Source organism: Toxorhynchites rutilus, chromosome 2, assembly GCF_029784135.1.
Source record: "Toxorhynchites rutilus septentrionalis strain SRP chromosome 2, ASM2978413v1, whole genome shotgun sequence".
Classification (NCBI taxonomy): domain Eukaryota; kingdom Metazoa; phylum Arthropoda; class Insecta; order Diptera; family Culicidae; genus Toxorhynchites; species Toxorhynchites rutilus.
The window spans coordinates 123,242,633-123,260,820 of NC_073745.1; the positions used below are offsets into that span (position 1 = coordinate 123,242,633).

Sequence of the window (18,188 nt, forward strand, 5' to 3'; positions counted from 1 at the left end):
ATAACAAAGAATCGAAGCGCCGAGACGTATCCGAGGGATTTTGGAATCAATTTTGCCATAAACAACTTCAGAAGACAACATATTTTCCAGAAGTAAACTCCAAGTGAATCATTTTTTTCCTCAACCAGGTTCCAAGGCTATGAATGAATTCATATTATCCAACAATCAAAGTAACACGCAAGTCCCTTAAAACGTTAAGCAGAACATTTCATGGTCTGACTGGAAGAAGCTAAATCATAAGCGGAATTTTTGCATGAAACAGCACCGTTGAAACTACCGAGCACCACAGTATACAGGCCTCGCACGAAGGATAGGCTTTAACAGAGAACAACTGGGTTTTTTTCAGCCATCTGTTCGAATTGATCACAAAGCATAATTTTGTATCAAACCGTACTTACAATCTAGACGAAACAGGCTTTTCTGTAGCCAATATTTGTGCTCCAAGTTATCCTCACAGGGTGGCCACTCAATTTCCATTTTTGAATCTCCGCATTTTCCCCGACTTTTTCCCGCATGATTTCATGAAATTCCCGACTCTCACAAATTAAAGTTTATTAATATTGTGTCGTTAGTTAAAAATTGATTTTTGAAAGCCGAATTGCGAAAATATTCCGCATGTTTGCATTTGAAAAAAAATGGAAGGTGTGTTTCTCAGCAACATATTTTGGGTTCGATGTTGGGTTCAGGACATACGAACGAGATTGTTTCTGGAATATTTGCACCTGAGACCATAAGCGCTTTAAAACAAGATAACCCCACCTCTATTTACTCAAAACATTAAAAGGTTTAATTTATTAGAATAACTGACTAGAACCTCATCACTTGAAGGCGATATTTATCAGCGTCAAATCGCCTTCAATGAATTTTATTCTTTAGTCCGCAAAAATACCATCGCTAACTGGCAACGCAAGTGGAATGAAGATGAATTGGGCCGGTGGTTTCACTCGATTATCCCTAAGGTTAGCCTCAAACCGTGGTTCAAAAGTCTATACTTGAGTCGAGACTTTATTCGCACCTTCTCCCGACTCATGTCCAATCACTGTTAGTTAGATGCACTACTCTTTCGTTTCAATCTTGCCAGCAGCAATCTCTGCGTTTGTGGCCAAGGTTATCACGACATCGAGCACATTGTTTGGTCGTGCGAGGTGTATCTGGTCGCCAGATCGAATTTAGAAAACTCCCTTCGGGCCCGAGGAAGACAGCCCAATGTGCCGGTGAGAGATGTGTTGGCTCGGTTAGACCTTGATTACATGTCCCATATATATGTTTTCCTTAAAGCTATAGATCTTCGTGTGTGATTGTCCCTACATCCTTATACCCTCCTTTTCTTCCTTTGCGGGTAATTCGTCCCCTTGCTATAAATAGTAGAATAAGTTGAAATGTAGATACACTATAGATATACGAATAGATTTATGAAATGAGTGTTCATCAACATTGTTACAATTTCCTTATATCCCATCCTTCTCCTAAAAATATGTCACCCTCCTAAACTCGAGTACACCGCGAGTAATCGGTTTTCCACCTTACTAACCATAGATGTAAGAAAATTGTTTATATATATAGTTTCAAAATTATATTTAAGAATTCGGCTCCTTTAAACTTAAGTAACTGAGCCTGTAAAAATAAACGAATTGATAAAAAAAAAGAACCTCATCACATCCAAGCATATTTCGAGCATGTCCTAGATGCCCCCTATGATCAGATCCTGAGTCAAGCCAAAATCCATAACGCGACTTTTCTATGCAATCGAAACTCTACAATTAATTGAATGTAAATCAAATGAAGTGATTATCGTTTCCTTCAATGGTGGAAATTTCCATCATAACATTGAATGCTCAAAAATTATATAAAAGTACAAGTTCACTTTAAGTTGATCCTGTCTGAGCCTTGATATATTTCGCCAATAAAGGAAAAAAATCATACAAAGAAGGGTGAAGTTACTTGAATCAAATATCATCCGCATGTCTGAACAATCAAAATAAACAAAGGTTAAGCAATCATGTTTTTAAAGCTCATTATATGATTCAGTAAGATATGTGGAATTGTTCAAGTTTTTACTTAACCCCTTGAATGGAAATGAAGAATTCAGCTCGTCATAAAGTTTCCTGAACAAACTAACGTTATGACGTTAAATTACAGATTACAGACCGAAAATATATGGTTGTTTAAGAGGTTGAAGTAATAACCCAAGCTTAATTATTTAATTAACTATCGCCAATAAAATTACACAAAATACATGTCTTGTTAAAATAACGCTGGACAAAAATGCTTAGCAGAAATAGGAGCATATGAGACGAGATGAATTAAATAACACGAAGTAGCACTTTTTAATAATCCTGAATCTGACTCCTTTTCCTTTTCGTCTTATTTTTATTACATAGCCTTGATTTATTTTAAGTTTCGATATACAATACAAACATACAGTATCATTTTAGGGCGCCGAAAAAGAACACTGTGCAAAAAAAATCTCGACTTCATGAAGCATTTCCCGACTTTTTCCCGCATTTTTCCCCAAGGAATTTTGATTCCCGACTTTTTCCCGCATTTCCCGCTTTTCCAGAATGAGTGGCCACCCTGTCCTCATCATCTCGAAAAGTGCTATAGTAAAGGTTGATTCTGCTGGAAGGGGTTATTTAACCACAGCTGTGTGTAGTGGTAGAAATGTTCGCATTACGAATTACGGTCTTCTGCCGACACAGGGGGTGAAAGCAGGCTCGGTAAGTTATCCATAGAAATGAAAAGCACATAAATTCAAGATTCGAGGAGTGATCGAACTAGACCCAAGCAAAGAAAACGGACCAGAGACTGGAAACTCCGGACTTGGAATATCAAGCCCCTAAAATTATTTGTGAGTATCCGAATTTTCTCGGACATATGGTGAGGCCGCAATTTGAACATCATAGCACTTCAAGAGGTGTTCGATAGTGCGTTCGTTTCTAGGTGGGTATACCAACTACTAGAGCTGCGACAACAAACACGGGCTGGGAACAGCTTCGTGGTGGGAGAGATGCAGAAACAGGTGATTGGTTGGTGGCCAATCAACGAAATAATGTGCAGATTGAGAATGCGAGGACACTACCTCGACATCAGCAACAGTCCCCACACACACGTTCACAGTCCCCATCTTTATCATCGATGATGATAAAGAATTCTACCCACAGCTGAATGCAATCGTGTTCAAAACACGACATTAAAATCGTACTCGGTGATTTAAACGCTGAGGTCGGCGAAAAGGAGTCGTTTTAGAAGGTTCACCCGTCCAACCGCAAACCAACGAAAATGACCTCAGACTAATCGATTTCAATGCCTTCAAGAACATAACCAAAACTAGCAAACGGAAAACAAATTCACCACGTTTTGATCGACGGTAGGCATTTCTCAGATATCATCGACGTCAGAACCTATCGTGGCGCTAACATCTATTCAGACCACTGCCTGTTGATGGTCAAACTGCGTTATAAACTGGCAGTTTTCGAAAACATCACAGTGCTTACCACGACGTCTGCAGGAACCGAACATATTATTTTGAAAAAAAAAAACTTTTTTTCGATTTTTTCTAGAAGTCTCAAGCCATGTAACGGCAAAAATAATCATTTGGATAGCGGGAATTCGTTCGATGCATGAATAAATGAAAAAAAAGTGAACCTACTAACACCACCAGCTGGGTTTCACTTTCTCTTATGCACCATCAATCAAGCAAGATGAATTTACTAATCATATCCTGTCACAAATCAAAATAATTTCATTACTGCTTTCTTCTTCCAAAATACATTGCTCTCAACGACACAGCTCTCAATATTCTAAGAATGAATCGCTTCGGAACAACTTATTGGAAGTAGTGGCTAACGAATTCAAATACAAACCGCACCCACACTATTTTCGTCTTTCTTCATTGCAAACGTTTGCAACAAATCACACCAAACGCTGTTAGTGTAGAAAGCAACCGATAATGGAAAGTTGAGAACACTCAACAAAACTTATTTCGCTTAGGGCTAGTAGCGAAACACGAACAAAGTGCATCATCTGCGTCTGCTGCTGTTGCTGCTCACACAACATCGTCGAGCTGTTACAGTTGTCAGGTTGCTACTTTCATTGATTGGTTGCTGTTCCTCCATTCCGCTCTCTTATAACATTACGATGGGCGACAAGCTAGCGTTTTATGAATGAAACAAAGAGAATCACCTTTTACAACACGGCCTAGAGTGTAGAAGGAAGAGAGCAGTACTAGAACATACGAAGATGCCACTGTTTTCAAGACGTTCATGTAGTAGTTGTTGTTGTCGTTGTTTGACATTTGTTCTAATTTTATCGCGTTGCTTTTAAGATATCATTTCTTGTTGAACCGTAGCCGTCACCACCTTTGTATTGCTATTGATTTAATAATCATTTCCGGTTGGCCTTTTTCCGATGGTAGTTCGTGCTCAACTCAGCCGATGCTATTCGATGCATTTTTTGTAGCAGAATTGTCGGAAATTAGGCATGCCGAAAGTTTTCTCCCTTTCTTATTTATATAGAGATTCCATTATGAAATAAAAATCCTCGATTGTATTTTAAGAGAGGTATGAGCACATATAAGTGAGAGTCGAAATATTAACCTGATTGCAAATATTTTTCAGTCTAAACAGCCCTACGGTGCAGATTTGTATCATTAGCTAGCTATATCTTTTTATATAATAACTAGTTGACCCGGCGAACTTCGCCCCCCCAAAATTGATATTTTGATATGAATATTTTCAAATGTTCACGTTTTCTTATCTAGTGAACGTTCGTGGATACAATCGCAGAACTCTTCATTGTTTGATTACCCTTTAACTCTATACAATTTCCTTTCACTATAAAAACCTCATCCTGTTGTACCGCCCGGTGAGCTCCCCGTTACCCAACACCTAAAATCCACGCAAGAATCGTAATAAAGGTTCGGCACTAATTTCCTTCATAAGCGCTAAGCTCCGTTACAGGCACTAATTACCGTAATATGCTCAGAGGGAGTATAAGACAGAAATGTGAGCTGAGGGAGAGATGTGATATTGCACTGGTATTTTTGACGTAGGACTACGTCTTTCAATTCTATACTGGGGTGTAAGTTCAAAGTTTCGAAAACGAAAGCATTTCGCCGGAGAACGAGATTTTGAGCGTTAATAGCTCCTAAACAACTGAACTAAATGGTATGATAAGCACTTCATTCGAAGGATAAAATGTCTACGCATTATATGCTTGTTACTTTTTGATCCAAAAACTTGTTTCAATAGCCCTAAAATTGCTTTCAAAACAGGCACACCAATCGGTATATAAGCGACTCGGAAATCCACTCACTCCGGAATTCGTTTTGCTAACATGGTCTACAAAAGCGGGTACAAATGCATCGCTTTGGCTCGCCAGCTCACTGAACTTCTACGCAAATCGTTTGATGATTAAACAGAATGTTAATAACTATTTGCTGCGATAACGTTTTCCCAATACATATTGGGATTTGTTTACAATTGAATTCGTTCCATTCATTCACTAATTTAATCAATACACATAAAAGATAGCTATGCGCAGCGACGACATCGAACCCAATAAGGAACATCCGAGGTGCGATTACTACTAATTGAAGAAACACAAATGATTACTAAGCCAACAGCAGTCCTACGTCAACCTTGCGGTTATATCATAGGTATAACCCATCCATTTTTTTTACGCTGGACGGTCCAACAGTGGTAGTGCACGTGCATCGGCAGTAGAGTGTACGAATCACAAGGAAATCTTCTAGCAACAGCAGACTTTCAACACTTTTCAGTTACTTCCATTTTTGGAATAATGTCAGGAGTGAGAATTTAACTCATGACCCTCAGCGTGAGAGGTATGGATGTTACCACTACGCCAGATTGCCTCATAAACTCATAAATCAAAACCGACTACCGCCAACAAAAAGTTTCTTAGCGCAAATGAATGCATGAATGCAGTCTAAGCAACATCCTACATTAGCAATTTCTCGGAAATCATTCAGAGAACCGAAAATTCATTTTCTTAGTTCCATTCTGGTACTACTTTGGCCTAACGTCTTGACAACATGGCCTAATTCACAATTCTTCTACAATTAACTCGGTTCGTGGCTAGCTCTCTCAAATCCCGCGTGCACCCGGTGCTCACCATGTCCTGTTCTACTTGGTCTAACCTCCTTGCTCGCTGCGCTCCTTGTCAATTGTTGCAGGATAGTTGTTCGACATTTTTGCAATATGTCCTGCCCAACGTATCCTTCTTCACTTTCTGGATACTGGGTTCGCCAGTGAGTTACGTGAGATCGTGGTTCATTCTTCGCCTACATACGCCGTCCTTCTTCACATCGCCGAAGATGGTTCTTAACACCCGTCGCGCAAAGCGGTCGTATTCTTGCTGATGCAGTATTTCCATCTCTCTGGAAAAAAGCGAAAGTATTACCACTTCGCAAGAAAAAGCACATCAACGCAATTGATAATTTGCGTCCTATAAGTCTTCTGTGTGGATTATCTAAAGCTTTGGAAAAGCTAATCAAGAGACAGATTGTAACACATATCAAAAGATTTAACCTTCTCCTGATCAGCAGGCTGGTTTCAGAGAAGACCAAAGCGTCAAAACAGCCTTACTTGGGGTTTATGATGACGCAGTAGCCGTTGATAACAAAAATAAAGTGATGTTGTTGTTGTTGGACTTCTCAAAAGCGTTCGATACGATCTCACACACTCGTTTGTGCAGCAAGTTGTTCAACCACTATTTCTTTAGCAACACAGCTATATCATTGATTCAATCCTATCTGAGTGAAAGAACACTAGAGGGTGTTTGTAATGGAAAGGTTCCCAATCGGCTGCTGTAACATCTGGTGTTCCGCAAGGCTCCGTGCTTGGACCAGTTCTTTTCATGATGTACATTGACGATCTTCCGAACGTATTGAGGTATTGTGAAGCCCAAATGTTTGCTGATGATGACTTCATCGATGGGCTCTGAGATATAAGTCATTTATAAACCAAAATAAAAGCAAGGCTTTGCTGTTTGGAGCGAACAGGGACGAGAGCATAATACTACCAGATGTGGTAATTGACGGAAATAACATCGAGCTCATCAGTGAAGCAGTTAATCTTGGGATAGTGTTTCAAGACAATCTAAAATAGGATAAATCTGTCTTCAAGGAACTTTTCTGGGTTGTCCTTTTCGCAACTTTCATGCTTTAAGATCATGTTTGTTCTTGAAAAAGATTCTGATTCGGAGAGCACCAAATTATCTTTTTTCCAAGCTTACGCCACTTCGAGGGAGACGCACTATGTGTTTCGTTGTTCCGTTCCATAATACTGTTCTTTATTGTTTATTGTTTTACAATTCATCCATCGGACTTCAAGGTCTACATGAATACTACACTTAAACTACATTTAAAATTCGATCACGGAAAACTTTACAGCTCACATTGAAATCAAACAAATAATAAAAAGAATTAAAAAGAACACACATAGATGAAACTGGTTCGTGCTGAGCATAATCTGTTCGGTGTGGTGGAAGTCGAAGGAAACTCCGCTGTCTGAGTGGTCGTGGTACAACGTTAATATTGATTCGAGCGAGAATCCATGGGGCATCGATCTCGCCAAGAAGAAGTTTTCCGACGAATGTGGCTTTAATTATGTTCTGTATCCATTCCCAGCAGACGGCATCGGCTTTCATAAGATGGGAGCTCATTTGGGTTTTGCCATGGCAGAAATCTCAATGCGTACCTCAGAAACTTCGATTCTATTCTCCCAATCCTTTCGATCCATACCGTGCGAAAGGGACTCCATACTACAACCGCTGTTTCCAATGTGGACCGGACTAAACTGAAATACAGAGATCTTAAGCAGTATGGGTCACGGAATTCAGCGGATATCCGGAAGATGAACCCTAAGTTTCGGTTGGCTTTGTTGATGACATAGTCATAATGTTCACGGAAGTTTAGCTCTGAGTCCAGCATTGCACCGAGGTCCTTCACAACGCGTGTCCTTTCCAATGGTTCATTCCCTATGCGGTAGGTCCAGATAATAGGGGTTTTCTTCCTAGTGAATGAGATGACTGTGCACTTCTTCACGCTTATGATCAGATAGTTTCGCCTGCACCAACTCGCAAAAATGTCAATGATCGTTTGCAACATCCTGCAGTCATCGACAGACTTCACGTGCCAATATATTTTGAAATCATCGGCGTATATGATTCGACATCCCTGTGGCACGGCATAGCAGACATCATTGAAGAACAAGGAGAACAATAATGGTCCAAGATTGCTACCTTGTGGGACACCGGAGGGTTAGTAAACGGTTCAGATTCGGTAGTCCCTAACTTAACGTTAAGCTGATGGTTCGTCAAGTATGATTGCATCCATTTTACGAGATTCGTCGCAACTCCCAGGCGGTCTAGCTTGGACAGAAGGATTTTGTGGTTCACTCTGTCAAACGCAGATTTTAGATCCGTGTACACCACATCGACTTGCCCTCCCTGTTCCATGGATTTCAAGCACAACGAGGTAAATTGTACTAAGTTCGTAGCTGTAGACCTCCCCGGAAAGAAACCATGTTGATCTTGGGAAATATATGATTTTGCAATTCGAAACATTTCATTGCTTATCAGAATTTCAAATAATTTGGATCCTGCACATAGTGACGTCACGCCGCGGTAATTCATTACATCATTCTTGTGGCCCTTCTTAAACGCTGGGAACATAATGGATTTTTTCCAGCATTGTGGGAATACTGCTTGCGAAAGCGACTTGTTGTAGATGGATCTTAACGGCTCACAGATCGACCGAGCACATTTAATAAGAACAATAGAAGGAATCCCATCCGGTCCAGGTATGGTAGACGACTTCATTTTCCTTATGGCATCGAGAACATTTTCCTCATCATACTCAAACTCATCGCTCCTGGAGGCACGTCCCCTACAGCACTGTCAGTTTGATCCTGAGTAATTACCGTATCATCAAATGCACTGGTAAAATGTTTGGCAAATAGGTTGCATATTCCTTCAGTTGTAGTAGACGTTTCACTCCCTAAAAACATGCTCATCGGCAACCCGGTCTCCTTTCGCTTCTCATTTACAAATGCCCAAAAACTTTTGGAATTATTTTTCAGGTTTCTTTGTTTCCGTTCTACATAGCGGGCATAGAGCACTCGGTTGTAATGCTTGTATTTGGAGCTAGCAATGTTGAACGCTATTTTGGTGGTTAAGTTTCGCTCTCTGGAAAATTTCCTGAGAGCCCTGGCACGATCTCGTTTGAGAGTTCGAAGAAAGTGGTTAGACCAGGGCGGTTTTTGGCGCGGACGAGAAGAAGGTACACATTCAAGGAACAGTCGCGTGAGGGTGGTGGTGAAAAACTCAACTGCCTCGTTGACATCGGATGCATGCCAACATAAGTCAGGCAAATTAAAATCCCCAAACAGGAGATGTACGGCGCGCATATCATGCGATGACACCACCGCAGAAATAGAGCTGATATGACTCTCGATAGTGGAATTACTTCTTGCCTGATCAGGGGGGATGTACACGACGCCAAGGCAAACATTTTGGGCATTGCAGTCAATGTTTACCCACAAATGTTCGAGACCAGTTTCAACAGAAGCAGTCACAGAGAAGAGTTGAATATATTCCTTACAGCTATGAGCACACCACCCCCTCGAGATTTTCCGGAAATATCTGGATCTCGGTCTTTGCGGTACACACTATAATCATGACCGAATAGTTGAGCAGACATGATGACATCATTGAACCATGTTTCGGTTAAAACGATGACGTCATACTCATTGTCCAATGCCGCGATGAAGAATTCGTCAATCTTCGTCCGTAATCCTCGCACGTTCTGATAATATATGTGGAGGGGTGTGTCTGGTACTGGAGCATCACGTGGGTGGTCACCAGCAAGCGAGTCCTTCGATAGTAGCTGAAATGGTTGAGTTTCTCTAAGGGCAGGTGCAGTATCTATCGAAGCTTCGGCTGAACATATACTGGTCGAATTTTTACCTGGACCAGCCGAGTCATCAAGCTGGAAGATTACATCAATCGGTGAAAGCGGGTCAATTGAGTTAACCGGTAGAAGCTGGAATGGTTGAATTCCTCTGAGAACAGGTGCAGAATCTTTTTTCGCTTCGGATGGACATATACTGGTCAAGAATTTACCTGGACCAGCTGAGTCTTCAAGCTGGTGATTCATATCCATCGATGATGATGAACCCTCGCCGGTTGTTTCATTCATGGATCGCTAGCTTGAAAAGTCGATTCTTTGTCTCGCTTTGTTCAGACGTTTTCGGTTAAGTGGACATTCGTTACTCCAGGCAGCATGGGCAATATTAAGTAATTCGCCTGTGGCTCGTTTGGTATTTTCCAGATGGCAGTTAATGCACTTTACAAAGTCTGCTTTGCACTCTTCTGCCATGTGATGGCCGGCACATTTCGGGCAGCACGCTGGTTTTCTGCAATCCACTGCCTTGTGCCGGAATTCTGAGCAATTAAAACAACGGAGAGCATTGGTTGTGTCGATTACTCTACACCTTTCCCATCCCAGATTTACGCGTTGAAGTTTCATCAGAATATCATAACCACGGGCATCTGTTTCAATAGTGGCTGACATCTGGTTTCGTTTCTCGTTTTTCGTCATTCGAACAACTTTCAATTCGCACTGATCATCTAAGCTGTTCTGCTTTTTCAGGTTTATTACTACAGCTTCCTCACTCATATCCTCGGAGAAGCCGATGATTTTGATTCTAGGCTTGAGCAGTTTTTGTATTTCCACGTTGTATTTTCCCGAGAACGCAGCAACAGCTGCTTTGACGAGATTCAGTGCAAAGTCATTTGTTCCGCACCTCACGGCGACTTCACCATTCTCCTTGAGCCAAATGTCCTTCACGGCGAAAGCTACTGGATCGAATTCTGCACATATGTCACTTTTCGTTTCCTCAGCGGGCTGGTCCTTCTTTGGCTTGAAAAGAACAGTTTGCTCGATTTTGGAAATCGTAGCCAATTTCGTAGCTTGAGTGCAGGGTACTGCTGGGCTGGACGATGGGGGAACATCTAAAGTACAGTTAGATGCAGTGATGATTGGGCATGGGAGTGCTAATCGGCGCTTTCCAGAACGCAACAGACCACCTTGTTCTACATGGCTTCGAGCAATATCTTGCGAATCTGAGATAGACGGTACACGTTCAGTGACAGTATTCGTTGCCTTACTTGAAGCTATGACAGTTGAACTGCGCGTAACATTAGCATAAGAAGCATTATTCGTCCGCATTTGTCCAGAGAATGTGGCCTCATCATTAGCAGTATTAACAGCTTTCGAATTATTGCCGAGTGCATTATTCATCGCAGAGAGGATACGCGGCAGAAGGATGGATTCAATTTTTTCTGGATCAGCAGTCTTCATACCGGTTAGGATTGATTCGTGTTTGTTTACAAGTTCGCGCAAATCATCAACTTTAGCTACTAGCTGAGTACAATGCTTATGGATATTGTTTAGAGTGGTTTGTTCTTTCCTACATCCGAAGCACATATATATTAATGAGTTATTTATGGGGAATCGTATTTCGTGAAGGGTGTGCTGTATTATAATTCACTCCCACTTGATTTAAAACGTGATTGTTCGGACACAATGAGAAAGGCTTCACTTCATTTTTCTAACAGAGGTTTTAATTTCAAGTAATTTTTGTTGTATAAGTATAATGTTAATGCATATCGTGTTATACGTACATGCTACCGATATTGAAAATTTCTCTATTGTAAAGAAAAATTTTACGCTTTCGCGTGAGTTCTGTTCTTAGACTACCTTTATTTCTATTTTGCTAAAATATATATACACGTTTTTCTTACTCAAGAGAAGGAGAAAGAATTCTCCTTTACCTAAACTACAGGTACTAAAAAACTAAAAAGAAAAAAGGAAATATTTGTCGTCTGTTCATCAGGCCTAAAATTTATGTTATTGTTTTTCTTTTACTATCCCTATCCGGAGACGTAAACAATCTTCTTGGGGAAAACGTTTTTTCCCTTTTTCTATTTCCTTTGTTTCGTCCACAAGCGGCCGAAGCATCCTAGTTTATTACCCTTATCCGCAATAAATGAATCTCTCAATTTTATAATTTTATCGCTTCAATTTGCTCTTGTTTCCCTTTTTTTATTTGGGATTCCCTATCGGATTGTGATGTCTATTTTCCGTCCGTAACAGATATGGCAAGAAAAATACATTAGTCTCAAGTCATGATTTATAAATAAACTAAACTAAACTAAACTGTTGGTAGAGACCATAGTAGGAACGACTCCCATTTATGATGTGTCTCCGGATCTAGCGGCTTGTGCCATTGCCAGACGTTACCATTGAGCCAAGGTGGAAAACGAACTCATTGCTGTCGATCACTACACTTCCACCTAGTCGGATCCTATCGTGTTCGGATCCGGAAGCCAGCATGTTTTTGGTTTTAGATGCATTGATTCTCAGTCACAGATTCAGATTCAAGTCTCTGCTTTGTACTTAAGTCTGGTGTAATGTGCAGCTACCGTCTCAAATGTTCTGCCGACAATGTCTACGTCATCAGCGAAGCAAATGAATTGACTGGATCTATTGAACGTCGTACCACGCAAGTTAAATGCCGCTCGTCTCATAACACCCTCTAGCGCAACCTCGGACAGCAGGTAAGAGATATCATCACCTTATCGAAGCACTCTGCGGGGCTCGAATGAATCAGATAATCCACCCGATATTCGCACACAGCACTGTATTCTATCCATCGTAGCTTCCCGGGGAAACCGTTTTCTTCCATGATTCTCATGATTCGCGTCTCATGAGAACGGTTCGAGTTCTTCTCACTCCTTCTCTCCTTGGCGGCGCTTCTTTTTCTTGAAGAGTTGAGTTTGCTGTCTCCGCTTATGTATATATCGTTCTACGTTCTGACGGGTAGCTTGACGCAGCATTAGTTCCCGCGTTCTTTTCGTGTAACACTTGCTGACACTCATCATCGAACCACTCGTACCGTCGTCTTCGCTCAACATGTCCTAGGATGTTCTCCGCTACGCTGTTAATGACTCTTTTAATCATGCTCCAACAGTCCTCAAGAGAAGAATGCGAGTAGTTTTCGGCGACATCTGCTTGTTTCAGTTGCGTGAGATTGTACCGTCGCGGGCATCAGTACCGAATGTTGTTCACAACGAAGAGTTTTGGGCGCATCTTAACCATCACTAGGTAGTGGTCCGAATCGTTGTTTGGGTCTCGATAGGTTAGGATGTTAGTTATGTCCGAGATATGCCAACCGTCTATATGGTCGACATTTATGGTCGATCTGAGATTCTGTTTGATTTAGTGACCTACAGATGTATTAGGGGGGAAACTTGTGTTGAAAGAAGGTACTGCGTACGGCCATATTCTTAGAGGTGGCGAAATCGATGAGTCTTCGGTCGTTTTCATTTGCTGACTGATGAGCACTGTACATACCAGCTACAGGTTTGAACTCCTCCTCTTTACCGATCTGAACATTGAAATATCCGATGATGATCTTGATGTCATATTTTGGGCGTTCGTATTCGCGTTCCAGCTGCGCGTAGAATTGGCCTTTGTCATCATCGGGACTTGCAAGGTGATGGTTGTGCACGTTTATGAGGCTGATGTTGAAGAATCGGCCCTTAACCCTTTCGTTACGAGCGTCGTCTATAGACGACATGCGCGCGACGATCTGTGTGTACGAGCGTCGTCTTTAGACGACATGAAATTCATACTGCTTTTCGATCACACCAGCGCGATGTGCATACTTTTTGAGCGCAGTGCTCCGTACAGGGGTAGCACTTCAGCGGAGCACACTGCCGTAGGGAAAGGGTTAATCCTCAATATGCTTCTGCATATCACCCATCACAATGAAAGCTGTACCTAGCTTGTTTGCATCGCCGCCGCTTTGGTAGATAATATGACCATCGCGAAACATATGTACTGTAGATCCTCTCCAACACACTTCCTGCAGCGTTACGATGTCTAACTTGCGATTCTTCAATAGTTCGGAACGCACAATGGTTAGTCCATTTTCATCGCCTGGGTCTATGTCGATTAGTCCGGATTAAATCTTCTTTTGTATCGTTCGTTGCTTGTTATTCTAGCGGTGTGGCTTGCAAGACCTGCGACCAACCCCACCATTTTGCGGGAGGACCATCGTGATACTGTTGTTTTACGTCCCGAATACCACCAGGACTAAGAAAAGATCCCAATCGTACAATAGTGCCGTCAATTCGCATAGAGAAGCTGTTTTTGAGGCTTTTCTTGGGGACTGGAGAAGCCCATTGCTCATCTCACCGCACCTGAACCAGTGCAAGCCAGAAAAACGATCTATGACGACAGAATTTCTGACCCGAACGGGCATAGAACCCGAAATCCCCAGCTTAGCAAGCGCAACATTTACCTCTAGGCCATTGGGATTACTATGACCTGGTGGTAAGTATTGCTTTTCAATTGTATATATTCACAATAACGTTCGATTCATCTTTCCATTACCTGCACTAGCCAATTTAAGTCAATCGTTCAATCGTTCAATCGTCCTATTATGCCAAAAAGAAACATGGTCATGGGCAGTGCAGCCACACGTACAGATTTATCTGCTAAGGTACAGATTTTTTCGTTATTTTTGGTACAGATTCTGTACGGTACAGTACAGAATCACAGAGTACAGAGTTTGTCAAAATGTACAGATCGGTACTTATTTTTTCCGCGGGTGAAATTTCTTTCATTTGAACAAAGCTACATTAAGGTACATGAAGCCGCAGTATCGTTTGGTGCAACAGATCGAAACTTTTAATAAATGATAGTATACAATCTAGTTTCAGAAAAAAAACCATGTAGAAGCATTATCAAACACATGAATGACGGATGAAATGTAAATGTGGCATTTGTAGTAAATAAATTAGTATTTTTTTGCTAATAAAAAGGATTTTTTTCTACAACGACTATTTTCGATGGTACAGATTTTCGGAAGAAATAGTACAGATGAGAAAGATTTTTAACCCCTCTGGTACAGATTAAAATGTGGCAACACTGGACATGGGTTTAGCTGAACCACCTGAAATAACTTTTTTTTGTCTAGAGAGTGCCATGGTCCATGTGTTAATGTATATAACAGCATGTCGGGCACAAGTTTGCGTCTCAATTTTATGTCAATTTATAAAACCGAATGTACCGACAGAAAACAAATAAACCAAAAATAAGATGTTAAAGAAGGAAAACACATTAACTTCAATAAGTTTTTGAGCACTGGCTAGAAAATCACTATTGCAAATAATTCGTCGTATTTATAAGCCGTAGTACTGAATATTCCCACTGCAGCTGAGTTTTGTGGCGAGACGAACCTTCTCTCATGTTTTTTAACTCCACAACTCGAATTGATACAAAATAGAAAATTCGTCAACCGCTGCCAACTCGACTGATATCCAGTAGCTGAAGAAAAAGAGAGATTCTACCACATTGAAAAGGCAATTTTATCTCATAATAGATAGTGCCAAATAGAGGCAGGACATACAATAGCTTGCACTTGCAATATTGCTCCAAGCCGTCCTAATTCAACCCCATTTACTTTGCACTCATTACACATGTTTTATATGAACATGCAGGTTTACGAATCACTTTTCCTGGGCGGATTTCACTTTCGAAACCGAAAACAGAATAGTTAATAGTTACGTTTCGGCCATAACAATGCTCAACACCACGTAAAAATTACTATCACAATAATCATGACGAATACTTACAGCCTAGTCCTTGTGGAGATTGTATTGTTAGCTGTCGATTACTTCCGGGTGGTTGGAGATGTTCACTGTGCCGCTCTGCAATGTCCAAACTCTTTTCTGTACGTTCCAAAAAGGAAAGATGACGTTTGCGGAATTTCGGATAATGGCAGTCTGAAACTTCTTTCTTTTCCTTTCGCGTTCGACTACCTAGCGGTGAGAAACGGAGTGATAGGTAATCGCAGGGGCGACAAAATCCACCTTGCAACGAAAATGGTGAAGTTTTGGGCAAAAATCAGGGGCTGAAAATGATTTAATGTCTTCACACTACTTTGTAACGGGAAATCTCTGCTCTTTACTTTTTCAATTGCCCCTCATAAAATGAAGGAAAAATGCGAGTATTTCCACCGCACTACCACCGGAAACACGATCCACTAGGTCTGGCACGCACACACAGAGAGAGCGAGAAACACAAGCACTGACGCGCGGATCTTGCCTTTTGTTGTCGCTTTATCACTATTGTATTCACGAAATCCTATCACCAGGACTCGGAACACCAATGGAGCACACTTCACTATTTGCTTCAACTTTTCAGCAGGTAACAATCAGTTCCAGAGAATTAGTTGACGAAGGCGTTTTTCCAACTCCGCTTTAGGATTTTATTCTAGCTAACAAAAAGCAGAAACTCCTCACACACATACAAACAGAATCGTCGTCGTTTGCTATGCGGTCACACAAAATGAGAACCTCTCTATCCGTGGCGATGAGTAGGAGGAAAAAACATTAAAGAAGAAAATCTTGATCTTTGCAACCGGGATGTGTGGGGCAGTGTGAAGAAAAATTTCTTCTTTTTTGCAACGCGAAATTCACTCTCGGAATGCTTCCAAAACTGTCGAAAATTGCTACTGACGGACACGGCGGGATTCGACGAGAAAATTCAATCACTTTGAGCACCGCTCGACACTTTTTACAATGGAAATTTTAATTTTTTTCAATCGCTTGTACGCACTTTAACTACTTCTGCTGATGACAGGAGACGAATTGTGAGGTCTACAAAAATGGCGTTACCACTCGTGAAGAGGTGTAGCAAGAACCTTTCCATACAACTGGGATAGTATTTGTGCTCTCGAGGAAGAGTTTGACATTTATCTGAATCGAGATTAAAAGAGAAGGTGGGAATGTTTATTGCAGTATCAAATTTATGACGTCATAAATGTCGTTTACCTCGATCCAACACCAATAGTTTCATAGCTAGAGGCATTCACTCGAGATGGAAAATGTAAGGGGGGGATTTTTTAAATTTGTGACGTCACAGATTTTGTTTATATTTGTTACTTTACTTATAGTAGTCCAATACATAGGAAAAGTATTGTTATAAAAAATGAAAATAATCGGATGAAATGATCGAACTAGTTTTCCTTTAAATTAATTCTAGCGTTTAAAACCATGACATTTTGCAAAACCTGAAATTTCAGTATTATTGAGGTGTTCTAAACTTAATTACAATTCAATGTTACTTCACGTAAAATATTAACTCTGAAATTATATTATTTGACCTTTTTTTTCATTAAAACAGCTAAAACTACAAATTACACAAAGTACAGCATTTATTTCAATCAAGTTCATTCAAAATGAAAAAAATCAAGATCAATGCATACCACTTAAATGAACATACTTCAGCGTCGCGCTTTGTTTTTCTCATTCTCCAAGGTTTTTCCGTATTCTATTTATTTTTAGAAAGATATTCAAATCGTGGCAGTTAGGAATAACTATTGAAACCGACAAACAATTTCAATATTTCGAACAAACCTTTTTTTTAAATTTTCGATACCTTCGTTTTCTAGCTGCATGTAGCAAGAATTTAACGTCACAAAGGAATGCAAGAATTCTGCAGAAGGATAATCTTTCTTAGGTAAATTCTAGTTCGACCAAAAACGTAAATGAACAAAGTCCGGGTTACTAAATCCTTTGTTCCTCTGACGGAGAAACATTTGACAGTGCATGGGAGAGTAGATTGCAAGTTTTTTTTTCATGTGAAGTGCCCTTGAAAAATAAATTTTATCGATTCCGTATGACCCAGATTGAAACGAAAAGTTTCACGCTTGCGTTCAACTTTTAGACGAATGAAGTGTTCAACACCCCAATCGTGAAAAAAGTAATTGCAATTGACATGTTCTGTCTTTGTCTCAAATCATGAATGTTATGCGAAAAATATATTTTTTTGCGAATATGCAGTGTTTGGATTTCGATCAAAATCGAATGATACACAATGTGTCATGCAACCTCTCAATAACATGTAACCAAATATGAGAGGATCATTAAGATACTTGTATGAATGACAGTAATCACTTGTGTAACATTACATGATTAGATTAAGAGAGGAACGAAGACTGTTGTTTGCATATTCGAGCTGTATCAAACATCGCACACCATTTTCGATGCCTGCATACAAGTTTGAGCCACATATATCGTCCCGCTCAACTATA

General features: G+C 40.6%; 1 protein-coding gene across 6 annotated transcripts in view; it reads right to left on the reverse strand.

The window, feature by feature from the left end:
- The window catches only part of LOC129764244 (trichohyalin-like), a 43,937-nt gene extending 27,161 nt beyond the window's left edge, over positions 1-16,776 (reverse strand). For 2 of the 6 annotated variants that reach the window (XM_055763137.1, XM_055763132.1), the window contains exon 1: positions 15,727-16,759. The gene's annotated coding sequence lies outside the window, so the exon portion shown is untranslated. Of the gene's footprint in view, positions 1-15,726 lie in introns of all 6 variants that reach the window. The other 4 variants (XM_055763136.1, XM_055763134.1, XM_055763133.1 and 1 more) reach the window with 4 other exon arrangements.
- Between the last annotated feature and the right edge of the window lie 1,412 nt (positions 16,777-18,188).